Genomic DNA, 19,532 nt, shown 5'->3' with positions numbered 1-19,532 from the left:
GTGGTATTAGTTGTAATGTTTCCTTTTTTGTCTCTGATTTTATTTGTTTGGGTCTTCTTTATTTTTATCTTAGTCTAGCTAAAGGTTTACCAATTTTGTCTTTTCAAGAAACCAACTTTTTGTTTTGTTGATCTTTTTTATTTTTTTAGTCTCATTTCATTTATTTCTGCTCTGATCTTTATTATTTCTTTCCTTTTACTAATTTTAGGTTTGGTTTGTTCTCTTCTAGTTGCTTGATGTGCATAGTTAGATTGTTTATTTGGAGTCTCTATTTTTTAAAATGTGGATATTTACTGCTATAAAATTCCATGTTAGTACTACTTTTTCTGTATCCTATAGATTCTTGTATGTTTTGTTTCCATTTTTATTTTTTTCAAGAAATTTCTAAATTTCCTTCTTAATTTCTTCACTGACCAACCAGTTGTCTGGAAGCATGTTGTTTAATTTCCATGTATTTGTACAGTTTTTAACATTCCTCATTTTATTGACTTACAGTTTTACTCTATTGTGGTCAGAAAAGATACTTGATATAATTTCCACTTTTTTGTATTTGTTGAGACTTGTTTCATGGTCCAACATACAGTCTGTCCTGGAGAATGTTCCATGTGCTGATGAAGAATGCGTATTCTGTAGCAGTTGGGTGAAATATTCTGTAAATGTCTGTTAGGTCCATTTGGTGTACAGTTTCACTCTGATGTTTCTTTGTTGATTTTCTGCCTGAATGATCTTTCCATTGTCAAAAGTAGGATGCTGAAATCCCCTCTTACTGCTGGATTGCAGTCTATCTCTCCCTTCAGATCTATTAATATTTGCTTTGTATATTTGGGTACTCTGGTGTTGGGTGTGTATATATTTACTATTGTTATATCCTCTAGCTGAATTGACCTCTTAATCATTATATAATAACCCTATTTGTCTCTTTTTACAGTTTTTAATTTAAAGTCTATTTTAGCTCATATAGTTACTCCTGCTCTTTTTTGGTTTCCATTGCATGGGATATCATCTTTCTATCCCTTCACTTTCAGTCTATGTGTATCTTTACAGGTGAATTGAGTTTCTTGTAGACAGCATATTGTTGGGTCTTGTTTTTTAATCCATGCAGCTACTCTTTGTTTTTTGAGAATTCAGTCCATTTACATTCAATGTTACTATTGATAGATAAGGCCTTACTGCAATATTGTTACTTGTTTGCTAGCTGTAGGTAACTCCTCTCTTCCTTTCTTTGTCTTTCTTTGTGGTTAAGTGATTTTTCTCTAGTAGTATGTTTTGTTACTTTTTATTTTTAGTCTATCTGTTATAGGTTTTAGCTTTGTAGTTACCATTAAGCTTACAAAACACATCCTACAGTTATAACAGGTATTTAAAACTGATGCCAACTTAATTTTGATCATAAAAAAGCAAAGAAACAACCCAAACAGATTAACTCCCTTCTTCCTCCACATTTACAGTTTTTGATGTGATCACTTACCCTTTTTTATTGCCTGTCTCTTAACAAATTATTTTCAAAATTATTTTAATAGTTTTGACTTTCAGTCTTTTGGCCAAAGATGTAAGTGGTTTATCACAATTACAATATTACTATAATAATTACGTTAGAGTCCTTTTCTTTCAGTTTGAAGAATTTCCTTTAGCATTTTTTGTGGGACAGTTCTGGTTGCTATAAATATAAAGTCCGTCTGGGATAGTCTTTATCTCTCCATTTCTGAAGAACTTTTCTTGATACAGTATTCTTGGTTGGCCATTTTTTTCCTACAACACTCTGATTATCATCATCTCCCTCCTGGCCTGAAAAGTTTCTGCTGAGAAGTCTGATGCCAGGAGTATTGGATCTCCCTTATATGTTATTTGCCTCTTTTCTCTTGCTGCTTTTAGAATCCTCTCTGTCTTTCATTTTTGCAAGTTCGATGTAATATGTCTTGGGATATTCTTATTTGGGTTGAATCTGATTGGTGATCTTTGATCTTCCTGGCTTTGGTATTTGTACCTTTCTCCAGGGTTGGAAAGCTTTCTATTATTTCTCTGAAGAAGCTTTCTACCCCTTTGTCTTTCTCAGTTCCCTCTTTAACTCCAATAATGAATATTTTCTTTTTTGATGTTGTCTCATAGATACTGTAAGCTTTGTTCATTCTTTTTATTCCTTTTTCTTCCTCTGTGTATATCCAAATAATCTGTCACTGATTAATTCTGCCACTGATGCTCTATATTGCATTTTTCATTTCAATTCATTGTATTTTTCAGCTCCACGATTTTTTGATTTTTAAAATTTTTTCAATGTCTCTATTAAATTTTTCTGATACATTTCTGAAGTGATTTTCTGTTTTCTGGAATTTCATTGAGTCCCCTTAAAGCAACTATTTTGAATTATTTGTATGAGAGACCACACATCTCTATCACTGTAGGGTTGGTCTCTGGCACCTTGTTTTACCTCATTTGTGAGGTCATATTTCCCTGAATGTTTTTGATGCCTGTAGAAGTGCAACAATGTCTACATATTTAGGAATTAGGTATTTATTTTAGTCTTTGCATTCTGGCTTTGTTTGTGCCTGTCCTTCAGAGGGCCTTTTGGATTCTAAGCTGACTGACTGTTGTGTTCCCTGAGCCTGTGACCACTGCAGCCAGATATCTCAGCACTAGAGGACACTCCAAGCCCAGGCTTGCTGTGAGTTTCATGAGGACTCTGAGGTTGACATGGCTTTCCAGCCCAGATGGACCTAGAGAAGACCCCAGGCAGATACTGGACTGAGGGACCTGAGTCCAGAAAACTGTCCTTGTGGCCCAGACAAGTGGGTCTCCCAGCAGATCTCTGCATTTCTCAACTGCAGCAAGAGGAGATGGAGTTGAGACTGGACCACTTCAGGATCAGCTGTGAGAAGGAGCTGGTGGGCCTATCTCATTGTCTCAGATGAACATGCATCACCCAGCTGGTCCCTGTATGAGTGGGGTAGTTCCTAGACTGCAGCAGTAGGGGCTAGAGCTGAGACTGGGCCCCATGGAATCTGCTATGAGAGACTGGAGAGCCCCGTCTCAGCTCAGAGGGGTTTATATCACCCAGCAAGTTTCTGCACAAATAAGATAGTTTCTTGTCTACAGCAGGAGGGGCCGGAGCTGAGTCTGGGTGTCCTTGGGATCTGCTGTGGGATGGAAGCTAAAGAGTCTGTCTTGTTGGGCCAGACAAGTACACATCTCTCAGCAGGTGTCAGTACAAATAGGATAGTTCCCTGGTTGCTGCAGAGGGCAGGGTGCAGCTGAGACTGAGTCCACTTGGGATCTGCTATGAGACAGAGGTTGGCAAGTGTGTTGGGGACATTCAGACTTCTGGGTTGTGAGATATGGGCAAGTCTCCTTCTGGGTCCTTGTATGAGCACCTCTGAACTGAGACATCAGCTGAGAAAGGCTGGAGCAGAGCCACAGGGCCACTTCCAGGTTCACTGCTGAGATTGATGTCAGTGGACAGACGAGTCTTTCTGCCAAGGCTCTAGTATGCGCAATTCCTTCTAGACTCCTTGGAAGATAGTTTCGGTTGCAAGCTCAAGGCCAAACAGGGCTGTAGCCAACGGCAGGCCCCAAGGGGTCCCAGTCTCAGCTCTGGCCCCTCCTGCTGTAGCTGGGGAATGATCCTATCCATGCAGAAACTTTCTTGGCCATTTCGAGGCATGAACCTGGAAGCAAGCTCACCAGATCAACTGACCTGGGTGTTGGTCTGTACTTTCAAAACAACCCTCCTAGGTCTTGGGCCCTCTCAGGGGTTCACAAACTCCTATCTGAATCCTGAGGCTCCCACTGACAGACTTTTGACTGTAGATGGGTACAAAAATTCTTGTACCCATATTGTAGTTGGAGGATATGAGCAGGTTGCCTTCTATTTTGCCATCTTGGTGATGACACTCAGTAAATGCTTTCTTCATATTGACCTTCTGGTCCTGCTAATCTGTGAAATGGAGAGAGCCACTGTATCTCTTAGCTGTGTTAATCCAAATATCTGAGTGATCGTCCAAGACAAGGAAAGAATCTGACTACAAGGGCCCTGGAGGAAGACCCCTGGCCCCAGAATCATTTCTCCGCCTCCACCTCTCGATGGCCCTTCTAAGAGAAAAGATACATTTATGGAAGTACAGACTGATTCAGAAAGTGGGGGACATAGTGGAAGGGAGCTAACATCTGCTAAGTCCCCCGTGTGTCAGGTATGAAATGCAAACTCTCATTTTACCCTCACAGCAACTCAATGAAGGTGAGAATGTCTAGCTCCCTTTCCTAAGTACACGTACACAAACGTGGAGGCAATGCACAGTGTTGAGGTGTGCACTCCTTCCACGAAGTTGAGGAAGACCATTCTTGTTAATAATCAAGTACTTGCCTCATGTGACAAAATACATGCTTTCCTAAAGAAGTACATGAAGTTAAGTCACAGATGAAATCCTACTAATCTGCAGTTTGCATTTAAGCACTCAGTAATTCCAGGCATGGTGCTAAGCACTTTACCTAATCTCACTCAATCTTCACAACAAACTCTGCAAAACACATATATTATTATCTCCATTTTTCAGGTTAAGATATGGAGATTTGCCGAGGCTGAGTAATACAGTCAGGGTTGCACAACTACTAAGTGGCAGAGTCAGGATTTGAACTCATCTCTGCCTGACTTCCAAGGATCTCTGTGTCCTCAGACATAAGGAAAATCACAATGGAGAAAATACTTCCGTTATATATTGTAAGGAAAATATTATTTCCTAATAAAAATAAAAGGAGTCAAAATTACTGAAGTTGAACATCCCATCAAAGTTTCTCTGTCACCCTACAAGGTAGAGAGCAGTGGGAAAAAAAGGGACAGTCAGCTTTAAGTTTTGTTCCTTGATTTGCTGCCATGCTCCTTCAGGATAAGAACTCCTGTGGAATAGATCAGACTTGGATATGGAATTTAAATAGATAGTTCAAGGCTTTTTTCCCTCTCATTTCAGGCTTAGAATCTAGCAAAGTTAGAAGGGAAATCCTTCCACTGGGTATGTAAAATGTTAAACAAGCCCCTGAGAGTAGATGACTCTTTGCTTCTCTGACCTATACTAGAATAATGTATAAAATGGAAACTGCAATAAATGAATATAACCAAATGACACAGACACACATCTGCACACCCACTGTCTGTGTCCGAATGCTGATACACTGCAGGTACAGTACAGTGACAGGGTGTTCCTGGGAAGCCGATCAATGATTCCCTTCCACAGTTCAGGCTTTATTACAGGAGGTATTCATTAGCTAATTACAATTAGTCGAGTACCTTGGTGTGCCTTCTTCAAGAACTCCTTTAAATGCTCCTCTTTTATTCTATTTTCAAGTTCCAAAAGCAGATGCTTCTTTTATGGAAAAGCCTAATTGCTGTGGAATCTAATGCATGTCCTACTTCCATATCCAAATCTCCTCCTTCCTGTTTAATGGACAGCATTCTCATGACTCACCTTTGATTTATGGGCTGGAAGGCACCACACCTTTTTTCGGTCCTGCCTGCACATATTGTTAAGTGTGATCAACTCTGGAAAAAAGCATTCATGAGTTATGTCAATAATATGAGACATTAAAAGAGACTTGTCCTACAAACAAAACAGTAAATGACAAATGCAAGTTGTTTTAGTCCCACGTGCTTCTCTACCGCACCCTAGAGCCTATAATGATTCCGTTTTCTTCATGTTTGTGGCACAAGGAATGCCTGAAAACTCATGCTTAGATAACATGCGCCTCATTAGTATTTGTTCATTCTAACATTTTAAATTCTTTTGAATTGGCAAAAAGGAACAAAGAGAAGTGAAATTTAGATACCTAATAGATAGTGGAAAATAACAAAACAGCAGCCTATAAATCAATGGAATGTGGCGACTGTGTGTTCTGTGGTGGTGGTTCTTGTTCTGGATGATATATATCTCTGAATAATTTCCCAGTATTCACTCAATTTGATGCTACTATGAAAAAATTATGTCTCTAAAATCCACATTCCAAATAACTCTTGTTGCAGATAATTCCCTTCTTCCCTTTTCCCATCCTAACAGAATACAATTTTGTTCAGAGGACAGAAAATATATCCCATTAAATACTTGCCTAACACACTGAGTGGCCTGTGACACAGGTCTGGTTAGTGATGCTGACAAAAGGCTTCTAGGTATTTATGTGAAAGCTCTTGTGTTTCTACTCAAGCACTGCTCCTTCCGCCTTGAGCACTGATGTGAAGCCTAGAGCTGCGGCAGCCATCTTGCAACTGTGAGATGAGGAGCGTGAGAATTACAGCCTACAGCTAAGGGTGGCAGAGAAGAATGGCAGGAGCCTGGGTCCAGGATGGCACCACTGCCTCCTTTACTAGCTTCAGACTTCTTATTGCTTGAAATAAATGCCCATCACAATTGTTTAAGTCACTGCTGCTGTGGTTCTTTGATGCTTGCAGGTAAAGGCTACAAGAACCAATACAGGCTTACAGACACCTTAGCTTCTGTTTCTAAATTCCCAAATTAAAGCTATACATTTCTTTTAAATTCAGAAAGAAGCTAAGTAGCCGTGTTGCCCTTATTTGGGGTCTGGCACTGACACTCCACAACAGCCTCTTGCATTCATTACAATCAACTAGAGACAGACAAATACTGGAGTTAAATGGGGGAAAAAAAGAAATTATAAACGTATAGGTAATTATGAATAGTTACTGGATCTCACAGTGAGGGACAACTATGTATAAAATCAATGGAATTATAACCTTTAGATGGGCAAAAACCAAGTCTGATGAGACCAAGTATTGCCAAGGTTGTGGGGAAATAAGATCTCTCACATACTGCTTGTGAAGTCGGTGGACTGGGCAAGTACTTCAGAGAACAGTGTTTCCACATCTAGTAAACATACCTTCTGCTCCAGAAATTCTTGCACATGTGCACAAGGGCTATGCAGAAGAATGTTTACTGTAGCACCATTTTGTAGCAGTGAAGCCCTAGACATAGTCTAGACATCCATCAATAGGGTGATGGATAAAAACATTGTGATACAGTCTTAACATATAAAAACTAAAAAGCAAAACTCAGATCTCCACATCAACAGGGACGGATTTAGTAGCATGCTGAAGCTAGCTCATAAGAACTAAATGCTAACATTTCAGTTTTGTGAGCTGGCTGATGTTACTTCTATAGCTTGGTATAAGCTATGTTAAGACTATTTACAACATGGAAATTAGCAAAAGCTACATATCATTCCCTCCCCACAAAAGCTGGTTGTTAAACATTTACTAGCACGTCACTGGACAGACTTCAAAAAAACAGTTAAAGACATGTTTCAGGGGTGAGGAAAGTTTCAGTGATGCAAGATGAATTAGTTGAAGAGATCTATATAGCATCGTATTAATACACAGTCAACAGTGCTGTATTATACACTTTAAAATTTATTAAAGATGAGAGTTTGTGTTAAATGTTTTCACCATACATGCACATATCCCAAAATAAAGGGACACAAGGAAACTTTTGGAGCTTATAGTTATGTCTGTTAACTTGACTGCGGGGACGGCTCCATGGATGTAGGCATATGTCCAAACTCATCCAACTGTATGCATTAAATATGTGCAGTTTATTGTGTGCCAGTTATATACCTCAATAAAGCTCTTTTTAGAAAAAAGGCAAGTTGCAGGATGAAAACAGTATGATAGCACATACCTAAAGTTTAAAGAACATGTTGAGACATGTAATATATTTGTAATATTTGTAATACTAATAAGATATAGTCTAGAAGGACAGATACCAAGTTGTGATAATGATTATCTCTGGAGAGGGGCCACGTAATAGGTGTGGTAAAGGGGAAAAGGGGGCTTAGGTTTTTTAATCTGTTATGTTCTATTTACTTAAAAATATTTGAAGCCAAAACAAAGCATTAATGTTGTTCATTTCTGGGTGGTAAATATAAAATGCTTACTCTCCTCTTTGTCTATTATTTAAATTTCAAAATAAAAGAGGCAAAATGAAATGAGAGTCAAAGAAAATTTGTTCATCACTTTTCATTGCCTGTTGATGAGAGTCTGCAGGAATCCCACTGCTGGTAGAGACGTAAAATGATGCAGCCACTGTAGAAACTAGTTTTGTGGTTCCTCAAAAAATCAACATAGAATTACCATATGACCCAGCCATTCCATTCTTAGTCATATACCCAAGAGATTGAAGCGCATATGTTCAAACAAAGTGTTGGTTTGAACACACACCTGTGCTGTACACAGTTGTTCATGGTATTATTTGTAGTGTTGTTTATAATAGTAAAAAGGTGGGAACAACCCAAATGTCCCTCAACTGCTCGGGAATGGATAAAGAAAATGTGGTTCACACCTACTAGGTTGGGAAGAATGAAAATATAACAAGTGTTGAGGATGTGGAAATATTGGAACACTGCTACATTACTGTTGGAAATGTACAATAGTACAGCCACTCTGGAAAATACTTTGACGGTTCCTCAAAAAGTTAGACATAAAGCAACCATATGACCCAGAAATTTCACCCCTTAGTGTAACTTCAGAGAAATATGCATAGTCAAAAAAACTCTGTACACATGTTCCTCAACTTATGATGAGGTTACAACCTGATGATAAACCCACTGTAAGTTGAAAATCTCGTAAGTTGAAAATGCATAATACACCTAACCTACCAAACATCATAGCTTAACCTAACATAACTTAAACACGCTCAGAACACTTATATTAGCCTACTGTTAGGCAAAATCGTCTAACACAAGCTTGTCCAACCCATGACCTGAGGGCTGCACGCAGCCCAGGAACAGCTTTGAATGCAGCTCAACACAAAGTTGTAAACTTTGTTAAAACATTATGAGACCTTTTTGTGATTTATTTTTAGCTCATCAGCCATCATTAGTGTTAGTGTATTTTATATGTGGCCCAAGACAATTCTTCTTCTTCCAATGTGGCCCAGGGAAGCCAGAAGATTAGACACCCCTGGTCTAAGACAAAGCCTATTTTATAAGAAAGTATTGAATATCTCATGTAATTTATTGACTATTGTTCTGAAAGTGAAAAGCAGAATGGTCATATGGGTACTCGAAGTATGGTTTCTACTGAATGCATATCATTTTTACACCACTATAAAGTTGAAAAATCATAAGTTAAGCCATCATAAGTCAGGGACTGTCTGTACATGAATATTAATAGCAGCATTATTCTTTACAGCCAAAATGTGGAAGCAATCTGAATGTGCGTCAATTGAATGAATCAATGAAATGTGATGTAACATTCGAATGCATTATACAACCATCGTTAGGGCTGAATAATGTACAACAGAATATTATTCAGCCATTAAAGGAATGAAGGACTGATTCATGCTACAACATGGGTGGACTTTGAAAACCTTATTCCAAGTGAAAGAAGCCAGTAACAAAAGACCACATGTTGTATTCATTAATTTATATGAAATGTCCAGAATAGGCAAATCAAGACAGCCAAAAAGCAGATTAATGGTTGTCAGGGGCTGGGAGGACACGGGATGGGGAGTGACTACTTAACTAGTACAGAATTTCCTGTTCTGGAATTAGGTAGTGATGGTGGTTACACAATATTGTGAATGTACCAAAGGCATGAATTGTATGCTTTTAAATGGCTAAAATGATGAATTTTATGTTATATAAATTTTACCTCAATAAAAAAAGTTATTTAACTATGACATATTAAATGATACTGATTCCAGAGAGACTGCATTGTAAGAAAAGATGTGTCTCAGGGTTGATAAAATGTTATATATTTGATGACACAGAAATCTGGAGCTTCTGGCCAGGCACGGTGGCTCATGCCTGTAATCCCAGCACTTTGGGAGGCCAAGGTGGGTGGATCACTTGAGGTCAGGAGTTCGAGACCAGCCTGGCCAACATGGTGAAACCGTGTCTCTACTAAAAATACAAAAATTAGCAAAAATAAAAATAAAAAATAAAAAATTTGGGTGTGGTGGTGGGTGCTGTAATCCTAGCTACTTGGGAGGCTGAGGCAGGAGAACTGCTTGAACCCAGGAGGTGGAGGTTGCAGTGAGCCAAGATCATGCCACTGCACTCCAACCTGGGCAACAGAGAGAGACTTGGTCTCAAAAAAAAAAAAAAAAAAAAAAAAAGAAAGAAAGAAATTTGAAGCTTCTGTACAAACAGCATTGTATCAATTAGGAAATGAGTTTGCTGCATTTAACAGAAATACCCCTATCAACAGTGATTTAAACAAGTTAGAAGTTTTTGTTTCACAGAAGAAGTCCTGGTGTGGATAATCTGGGGCCCATGAACTCTCTCCATGGTTTGTACAGGGACCAGATTCCTATATGTCCTATATTCAATATTTAGCTTCCATCCTCAGTGTTACTTTGTGTTCCAAGATGGCTGTAGAAGTACGAGCCATCATTTCCCATTCCAGGCATGCAGCAGGAAGGGGGAAAGGACAAAAATGCCTTCCTCTCGGCTAAGTCAGTCTCTCTGAGCAGAAATAAAGACATGGTTAAATAAATACATACATCCAGAAAGTGGGGAAAGCTTTATGAAAGCAGGATCCCCGTCTGTTTTATCAGTGCATTCCTAGGACTTACCACGAGGCAGAGCACATTGAAGGTGCTAAAAAAAAAATGTGTGAAATGAATGGATACCTTCATGGATATGGATAAATGCATCATACAACCATTTACATCTTTACAAAAATAATCAACAGGGAAATGCTTATTATAGTGAAAGCAGAATATTACACTATATTTAGTGTAATCCCAATTTTACTGAAAAAGTATACATATGCCTAGAAAAAGAGATTAGAAAGAAAGATACTAATGGATCAAGTGATTTTTCAAATATATAGTGAAATTGCTCTGATATTTTATTTCTTCATACTTTTACACATTTTTCAAATTTCTGCAATGAGCCAGAGTATTACTTTTTCTAATTAGAAAACAAATCAATAATCTTACAACTCATCTAGAAGAGGACTACATCAGTCTAAGTATTAAAAACAGGTAGCTAAGCGAATTAACACAGAAACAGAAAACACAATATAGCACATTCTCACTTATAAATGGGAGCTAAACCCTGGGTACACATGGACATAAAGATGGGAACAACAGACACTGAGGACTCCAAAAGGAGGGAGGGAGGGAGGGGGGCAAGGGCTGAAAAGCCTTCCTGTCGGGTACTATGTTCACTGTCTGGTTGACAGGATCTATAGAAGCCAAAACCTCAGCATCACACAAGATACCCTTGCAGCAAACCTGCCCATGCACCCCTGAATCTAAAATAAAAAATAAAAAACAGGTAGCAAGGCCTGGCGTGGTGGCTCATGCCTATAATCCCAGCACTTTTGGAGGCCAAGGCAGGAGGACTGCATGAGGCCGGGAGTTTGAGACCGGGTTAGGCAACGTAGTGAGACCTGTCTCCACAAAGAAAAAATTTTAAAAGCCAGAAAGAATGTTTCCACCCACCTCCAAAAAGTGCTCCCCTCACCCCCGAAAAATAAGATGGCTGGATGCAGTGACGTGTACCTGTAGTCCTAGCTACTCAGAGGCTGAGGTGGGAGGATCCCTTCAGCCCAGGAGTTGGAGGCTGCAGTGAGCCATGATCGCACCACTGCACTCCAGCCTGGGTGACAAAGCAAAAAACCCTGTGGCAAAAAAAAAAGAATAAAATATAAATGTAAAAACAACAGGTAGTGAACCTCTCCACCAAAGAGAGTAGCCAACAGCCCCATCCAGCAGCTTCGCTTTATTATTTTTGGAGAAGGAGGATGCTGATATCTACAGTGACACCATGTGGAGTCATACCTATCTCTGCATTTCAAGGTAGCAAACTGTTTGTCTACTTAATAGTACAACTTTTTTTTTCAGCCTAATAGTTGCACATACATACTCATTCTTTAAATGTGAAGGCAATTTTAAGGCACACAGGGAAAGTTATCCATTTATCAACGCAAACTGATCATCTGTTTTCAGATCAAGATAACTTGCAAGTGACTGCACTGAACTCGGCCCTTCTCAGCACAATGCATACCCACTACCACCTTAATTGTCTGTTTTCCCACTGTCATGAGCTAAACTGTGTCCTCCCCACCACCAACACTTCAAACGTTGACATTTTAAACCTCAGTATCTCAGAATGTGACTGTACTTGGAGATGGAGTCTTTAAGTAGGAAGTAAATTAAAGTGAGATCATGAGGGTAGGCCCTTATCCAACATGATCAGTGTCCTTATAAAAAGAGATTAGGACACAGACACACACAGAGGGAAGACCAACTAAAAACACACAGAGAAGACGGCCATCTACAAGCCAAGGAGAGAGGCTCAGAAGACATGATCCCTGGCCACATCTTGATCTCCGAATCTCTGTGGTTGAAGCCACCCAGCCTGTGGTACTGTGTTATGGCAGCCTGAGCCAATGAATACACTCAGCCATCCTGTTAATTAGATGTTTGGTGACAGTGAGGGTTAATTTGATGTGTCAACTTAGCTAGGCTCTGATGCTCAGTTGTTTGGTTAAACACCAGTCTAGATGTTGCTATAAAGATATATTTTAGGTGTGATTAATATTGAAATATTTAAATCAGTAGACTTTGAGTAAAACAGATTTCCCTTCATAATGTGGATGGGTCTCATCCAGTCGGTTGAAGGTCTTAAGAAAAATGACTGAGGTCCCTGAAGAAGAAGGAATTCTGCCTTCAGACTCGACTACAATATCAACTCCTCCCAGAATTTCTAGCCCGCTAGCCAGCCCCAACCTACCAACCCCCACAATCAAGAGCCAGTTCCTTAAAATAAATCTCTCTCTATATGTGTATATATATATTTCTATATATACACACACATACGTATATATTTATACACATACCTATCTGCATACATGCATGTATACATACACGTAGGTGTATCTATATACACATGTACACATGTGTATAAATATATATATATATACACACACATAATTATGTATTATGTATGTCTGATTCTGTTTCTCAGGAGAACCCCAATACAGTGACTAAGGACTGATGTTTCATATACCTAACTCTGTGCTCTTGCTTGTTTTATTTAAAATATTTTAATATATTTTAAAAGCATGAGAAATAAATTTTTCAGATCATATTTCTCATACTTTTCAAATATAAAATACATTTACTTATTTCCAGATTTGTGGATGGAAGAACTGGCCAAATACTTGCATCCAAGCAAACTAATTCATGGTCGTGCCGTTCTCTCTCATGTTTTAACGATGACCTCGAGCACTGCGAGAGGATGTCACCAGATGAGAGCCAGGGGGAAGGCAGAGAGATCATCCACAGGCCTTACGGTTACACCCATAGTGTGCTGGCAGCCAGTGAATTCCACGAGAATGAACCATCAGGGTTATAATTTTCAGCTTTGTTGTGAGCATCCTGACTTTGCCTTTTGATCCTGCCTAATCTTGTTCTCCCCTGCACATTTGCTGCCTCATTTCTTCCTTCAGAAATGGCAAGTTTTCTTTCTGCTAAGTACATAAACAGCTTCTAATCAGCAAACAATCGGCTGTAGATGTAGAGGGTTTGGCCAGGAGGAGAAACAGAGATGTGACAAACAGATGAGAGCAGCCGGCAAGCCCGGGGAACGCCCATGGGCACAGAGCTCCTGGAGGGCAGGGCATGCGGGGGCAGAGAGGATGAGGAATGCGCCCCACTCGCACCTGTGACCAGGGACACAGACGTGTGAGCCTCGCTGACAGAAGACAGCTGCAGGACCCGAGGGATCAAGAGCTTCACCCAGCTAACAGAACTACACACACTTGCGAATTTCTAATTTTGAAGAGGCTTCCCATGAAGGTGAGGGAATTTAGAGAAAAACGAAGGGCAGGGTGGCCCTGGGGAAGACTCATTGCCTGGGATGGTGCCAACAAGGGGCTGGGCTTTGAAACAGAGAGAGATATGAGGCGGGGCCAGGTGCCGTGGTGCATGCCTGTAATCCCAGCACTTTGGGAAGCTGAGGCGGGAGAATCACTTGAGCCCAGGAGTTCAAGACCAACCTTGGCAATAAAATGAGACCCCATCTCTACAAAAAATTTTTTTAAATTAGGCATGGTGGCACCCACCTGTAGTCCCAGCTAATTGGGAGGATGAGGTGGGAAGATCACTTGAGCTCCAGAACTTCAGACTGCAGTGAGGTATGACTGCACCACTGCACTCCAGCACGGGTGACAGAGCCAGACCCTGTCTCTTAAAAAAACAAACAAACAAATAAACCAAAAAAAAAGGATATGAGGCAGCCCAGCAGCCCGCATGGCAGAAGATAACAAAACCATTTGGGAAGTCTTACTCACCATAACACACTAAGAAGCAGTATTGTCCAATAGAACCTTCCGGAGTGATGGAAATATTTTATATCTGCACTACCCAATACGGTAGCCTCCAGGCATACGTCACTACTGAGCACTCAAAACATTGCTAGTGCAACTGAGCAACTGGCTTTTACATTTTACTTGATTTTAATTAGAATTTAAATGGCCACATGTGGCTGGTGGCTGCCATATTGAACAGCATAGCCATCAGGTCTTCCTAACACATTGATTGATGTGTCTCCCAACGTAGTTTGGGGAAGGAGTGCTACGAATAAATGAGCTTACAATCCTCTTGCTACTGAATGCTCCACATTTGAATTATTAGCAATCTAAAGGGTTGGCTGGAGCCAGTGAGAATGAAGACACCTCCTTTTTTTAGGGTCTTTAGGAGACCCTAAAAGCCTGGTGGAGGAGCTTAGCCACCAGCATTACCTGATCTGGTAAGCAGTGAATCAGAATGTCCTTTGCAGGAAACACTATCATTTGGGTGCATAATTAACCCCAGTCTGGTCGTCAGCTACAACCTTAGAAACAAGAGCTAAAACTTCCCACCTTTGGTCTATTTCCAAATGTGGGACTGTTGTTTTTAGGTACTTCAATGTTTAGTAGATTTAGAAGAAAATCCTTCCAGCTGTAAGGGAGCTTTATAAATAGGAGAAAATAACATTTGTCATATTTGCCTTGGGAGATTTGGGCTCAGCCACGGACTCAGAAGCTCTGGGCAACACCTCTGCATCCCCTCCCCTCACCTGTTCCATCTGTACAGCTGAGAAAGAAAGGCTTTCTCAGGGTTTCTTTAAGGAAGAAGATTAGAACCATTATAAAGCATTTTAACAAATGCAAAGTACCCTTCTATATAAATTATAACATGTTTTTACTTACTTGATTTCTTCTTTTGGGGGGAAATGAAGCACTGCTTTTGGGTATAATATGGAAGAAGTTTAATGCACAATTACAGCCGAGTCTTCAAAGTAGAGAAAGAGGCCGCGACCACCCGTGTGTCCACTCGAGCGCATGGGCACCAGCGGGGCCCGAGCAGAGGGAGCACCCGGCTCTTGTGGGGGAAATGGAGGGAGAGCCACGGTTTAGAGATAGGGAAAGCTGTGGGGCACATTATGCCCTGGGAGGAGAAAGCACAAAACCAGAGGCTCCGAGGGACAAAGAGGAAGGAGGGCAGAGCATGAGGCAGAGCAACCCAACAGCCATGGAGGCTGAAGAGACGATGCAACGCCTACAGGAGTTCCGTGAACGTCATAACATGATCCTCGACCAACTGAATGAACAGTGAGGGCAGGACTGCTTTACTGACATCACCCTGATTGTGGACGGACACCATTTGAAGGCTCACAAGGCTGTTTTGGCTGCTTGCAGTAAGTTCCACAAATTCTTTTTTTTTTTTTTTTTTGAGATGAAGTCACACTTTGTCACCCAAGCTGAAGTGCAGTGACCCGATCCTGGCTCACTGCAACCTCCACCTCCCGGGTTCAAGCGATTCTCCTGCCTCAGCCTCCCAAGTAGCTAGGACTACAGGCACCCGCCACCACACCCAGCTAATTTTTGTATTTTTAGTGGAGACACGGTTTTGCCAAGTTGGCGAGGCTGGTCCCGAACTCCTGATCTCAGGTGATCCGCCTGCCTCAGCCACCCAAAGTGCTTACAGAGATTACTGTAATCCTTCCCAAAGGGATTACAGGGGTGAGCCACTGGGCCCGGCCGCCTTCTACAAATTCTTTCCAGAGTTTACCCAAGAACCTTTGGTGGAGATAGAAGGTATTAGTAAAATGGCCTATTGCCATTCAATTGAGTTCACATGTACAGCAAAATTAATGATACAAGGAGAAGCAGCCAGCGATGTATGGAAAGCAGCAGAACGTCTACAAATGCTAGAAGCCATCAAAGCCCTTGAAGTTAGGAACAAAGAAAACTCAACTTCAGGCCAGGTGCAGTGGCTCACGCCTGTAATCCCAGCACTTTGGGAGGCCGAGGCAGGCGGATCACCTGAGGTCAGGAGTTCAAGACCGGCCTGGCCAACATGGCGAAACCCTGTCTCTACTAAAAAATACAAAATTTAGCCGGGCGTGGGGCACCTGTAGTCCCAGCTACTCAGGAGGCTAAGGCAGGAGAATTGCTTGAATGCAGGAGGTGGAGGTTGCAGTGAGCCAAGATCGCACCACTGCACTCCAGTCTGGGCAACAAAGCAAGACTCCATCTCAAAACAAAACAAAACTCAACTTCATTAAAGGAAAATACCACAGGAAAAAGTGAGGCCAAAAAAAGTAAAATTGCAGAAACTTCACGTTATCACTGAGTCACTGCCATCTGCAGAGTCAGACCCTGTTGAAACTGAGGTAGAGAATGCCGAAGACACGACTGAAGCAGAAGATGAAGGCACGGAAACATTCGAGGAAGGGCTTCTGCCCAGTAGTCCATAAAGTACATACAGAGCACAGGTTCCTCTGATGATTCTGCTCCAGCACTGTTGCCAGATATCACCAGCAAGTACTGATACCAGAGTGGGGCAGGGAAATGCTGGGTAGAGAAAGGTGGGGTCCCTGGTGAGGGCTCCCCCCTCGGGCCCATGCTCACGGGCCTATGTGAGGACAGGCACTCCTATTTTCGCGCCCAAATGTTGCGTTTTCCAAGACCACCCTGGCCCGCCACACCCCCCATCCTGGGCCTATAAAAACCCCCCGACCCTAGCGGCATAGACACAAGCAGTGGGATGTAGAGAGGAACACAGCGGCAGAAGGGCACGCAGGCAGCTAGGCATCGAGAGGAGTAGGAGAATGGAAGAGCACAGGAACAGGCACCTGCACACGCTGGCAGGCCATCAACCGGCAGAACAACGCGGATGCCCAGGGGAATTTGGCAGGGGTGGTAGGAGGACAGTCTGGCCACTGAACAGCCCGACTCCAAGGGAAAACCCCCTTCCCACTCTATCCCTCTTTTGGCTCCCTATCCAGCTACTGAGAGCTACTTCCACCATTCAATAAAACCCTGCACTCATTCCCCAAGCCCACATGTGATCCGATTTTTCCGGTACACTAGGGCAAGAACCCTGGGACACAGAAAGCCCTCTGTCCTTGTGATAAGGCAGAGGGTCTAAGTGAGCTGATTGACACAAGCCGCCTACAGACAGCAAAATTAAAAGAGCATCTGTAACACACGCCCACTGGGGCTTCAGGAGCTGGAAACATTTCCCCCAAGACACTGCCGTGGGGTTGGAGCCCACGACCACAACCTGCCCCCCTAGATGTTTGAGCAGCAGCACCGAAGAAGCTAGCCACGCCCCCATCACACACCCTGTGAGGGGGATAAGGGAGCTTTTCCTGTTTCAGTACCACCAAGGTGACAGAAAAGGGCAGATTAAAGAGGAAGACAGCTGTGCATCTGACCCCACAAGCAAACAGGAACACATGAAATCACACTTCACTGAGTTTCAACTGTGAAATATGCAACAAAAGGTATCTTCAGGAGAGCGCATGGAAACAGCACCTGAATTGTTACCACCTTGAAGAACGTGGAGGCAGTAAGAAGCAAAGAGGCCGGGCACGGTGGCTCATGCCTGTAATCCCAGCACTTTGGGAGGCCGAGGAGGGTGGATCACGAGGTCAGGAGATCGAGACCATCCTGGCTAACACGGTGAAACCCCGTCTCTACTAAAAACACAAAAAAATTAGCTGGGCGTGGTGGTGGGCGCCTGCAGTCCCAGCTACTCGGGAGGCGGAGGCAGGAGAATGGTGTGAACCCGAGAGGCGGAGCTTGCAGTGAGACGAGATCACACCACTGCACTCCATCCTGGGCGACAGAGCGATACTCCGTCTCAAAAAAAAAAAAAGCAAAGAACTGGGGAAAAATTCATGTATGTCAGTACTGTGAGAAACAGTGTGACCATTCTGGACATTTTAAAGAACATCTTCGAAAACATACAGGTGAAAAACCTTTTGAATATCCAAATTGTCATGAACAATTTGCTAGAAATAGCCCCCTCAAATGTCACCTCACTGCATGCCAAATGAGTAGGGGCAAAAAAAGGAAGAAAGAAGCTCATGAGTGCCAGGTCTGCAACAGTGTGTTTAACAGCTGGAACCAGTTCAAATATCACTTGGTAATACATACTAGAGATAAACCCAACCATTGTACTTTATGTGACTTGTGGTTTATGCAAGGAAATGAATTAAGGAGGCATCTCAGTGATACAATATATCAAAGCGTCTAGTAACGGAAGAAGTTCTTTCAGCAGAAACACGGGTACAAGCTGAACCTGTGACATCAATGATATTATAGAACAAGCTAGGAAGGTACACGTGCTCCCACTGTTTCAGGTCCAGGTGGATTCAGCACAAGCAATCGTGGAACACGTCCACCCAGAACCACGCAGGGATAGCCAGGTGCCCGACACACAGGAGTTGAGCTTCCAGAGCAGGTCCAGGTGAGTTACCTAGCAGTGGGCTGAATTCAGCCTGAAGAAGGTACTGAAGTACATGGAGAGGAGCCGCATGTGGAATGGGTAAATCAGATGCCAGTGGAAGTACAAAGTGAACTTCCAGAAGCAGGCTTCGTCCACATGACCCCAGAAATCATGACCCAAGAGGAGACAGAGCCTAGCCAAGCAGATGCTGAGGCTGCCAGGGAAGATCACGAAGATGCTGAGGATTAGAGACCGTGCTGACAGCACATTCTGAAGCTGAAAAGGCAGAGAATGAGGGCAGAACAGCTATGCCAGTTTTAGAATGAAATTACACATGAATATATTTTTAAATATACTTGTTGGGTTTCTGAACTGATTATAGGCAGTATGACTGTCGTTCAGCTAACAGACAAGTGGACCAAAGTTAAGCTATTTCCTGTTGTTTCTGTTTCTGTTGGAACAAGTTAATTCCCCTCCCCCAACTTAATGCCACAGCAGAGGGATCTTTCCCATAACTGAAGGGATCTTTTCCGTAACTTAAATGGATTATATTCTTATCATATAGTGGGGTACGAATGTATCTATGTTCATTGTGGTAAAAGTTCTCCCTTTTCTCTTTCCCAGGCCATGTTCTTCCTCAAATTTTTTCCATATTGTGAAATCAAACTTAAATCATTAGAATACAAGTTTATGTATTCTAACGCATAGTAGAAAATCAAATATATAGGAAACACAAGGCTGCATGATGAAAAGTACATTGTTACTGTGTAGCTGAATTTTGGCTTCTGGCTTTCTTTAGTCTGAACA

At 41.9% G+C, this 19,532-nt stretch overlaps 2 long non-coding RNA genes and 1 pseudogene across 2 annotated transcripts in view; 2 read left to right on the top strand and 1 right to left on the bottom strand.

The window, feature by feature from the left end:
• LOC109027686 (uncharacterized) overlaps nucleotides 1-19,532 on the bottom strand; it is a 71,187-nt gene that overhangs the window by 3,894 nt on the left and 47,761 nt on the right. Inside the window, exon 3 of the long non-coding RNA XR_008681278.2 lies at nucleotides 5,451-5,524. This is a non-coding gene — a long non-coding RNA (uncharacterized lncRNA). The remainder of the gene's footprint in view (nucleotides 1-5,450; nucleotides 5,525-19,532) is intronic.
• The window catches only part of LOC129534634 (uncharacterized), a 55,574-nt gene continuing 49,426 nt past the window's right edge, over nucleotides 13,385-19,532 (top strand). The window contains exon 1 of the long non-coding RNA XR_008681279.2: nucleotides 13,385-13,802. This is a non-coding gene — a long non-coding RNA (uncharacterized lncRNA). The remainder of the gene's footprint in view (nucleotides 13,803-19,532) is intronic.
• On the top strand, nucleotides 15,519-19,051 carry LOC109027694 (zinc finger protein 131-like; annotated as a pseudogene).

The sequence above is a fragment of the Gorilla gorilla genome, chromosome 6, assembly GCF_029281585.2.
Source record: "Gorilla gorilla gorilla isolate KB3781 chromosome 6, NHGRI_mGorGor1-v2.1_pri, whole genome shotgun sequence".
Taxonomy (NCBI): Eukaryota; Metazoa; Chordata; class Mammalia; order Primates; family Hominidae; genus Gorilla; species Gorilla gorilla.
The sequence above is the reverse complement of the archived record's forward strand: the minus strand, read 5'-3'. Positions and strand labels throughout refer to the sequence as shown.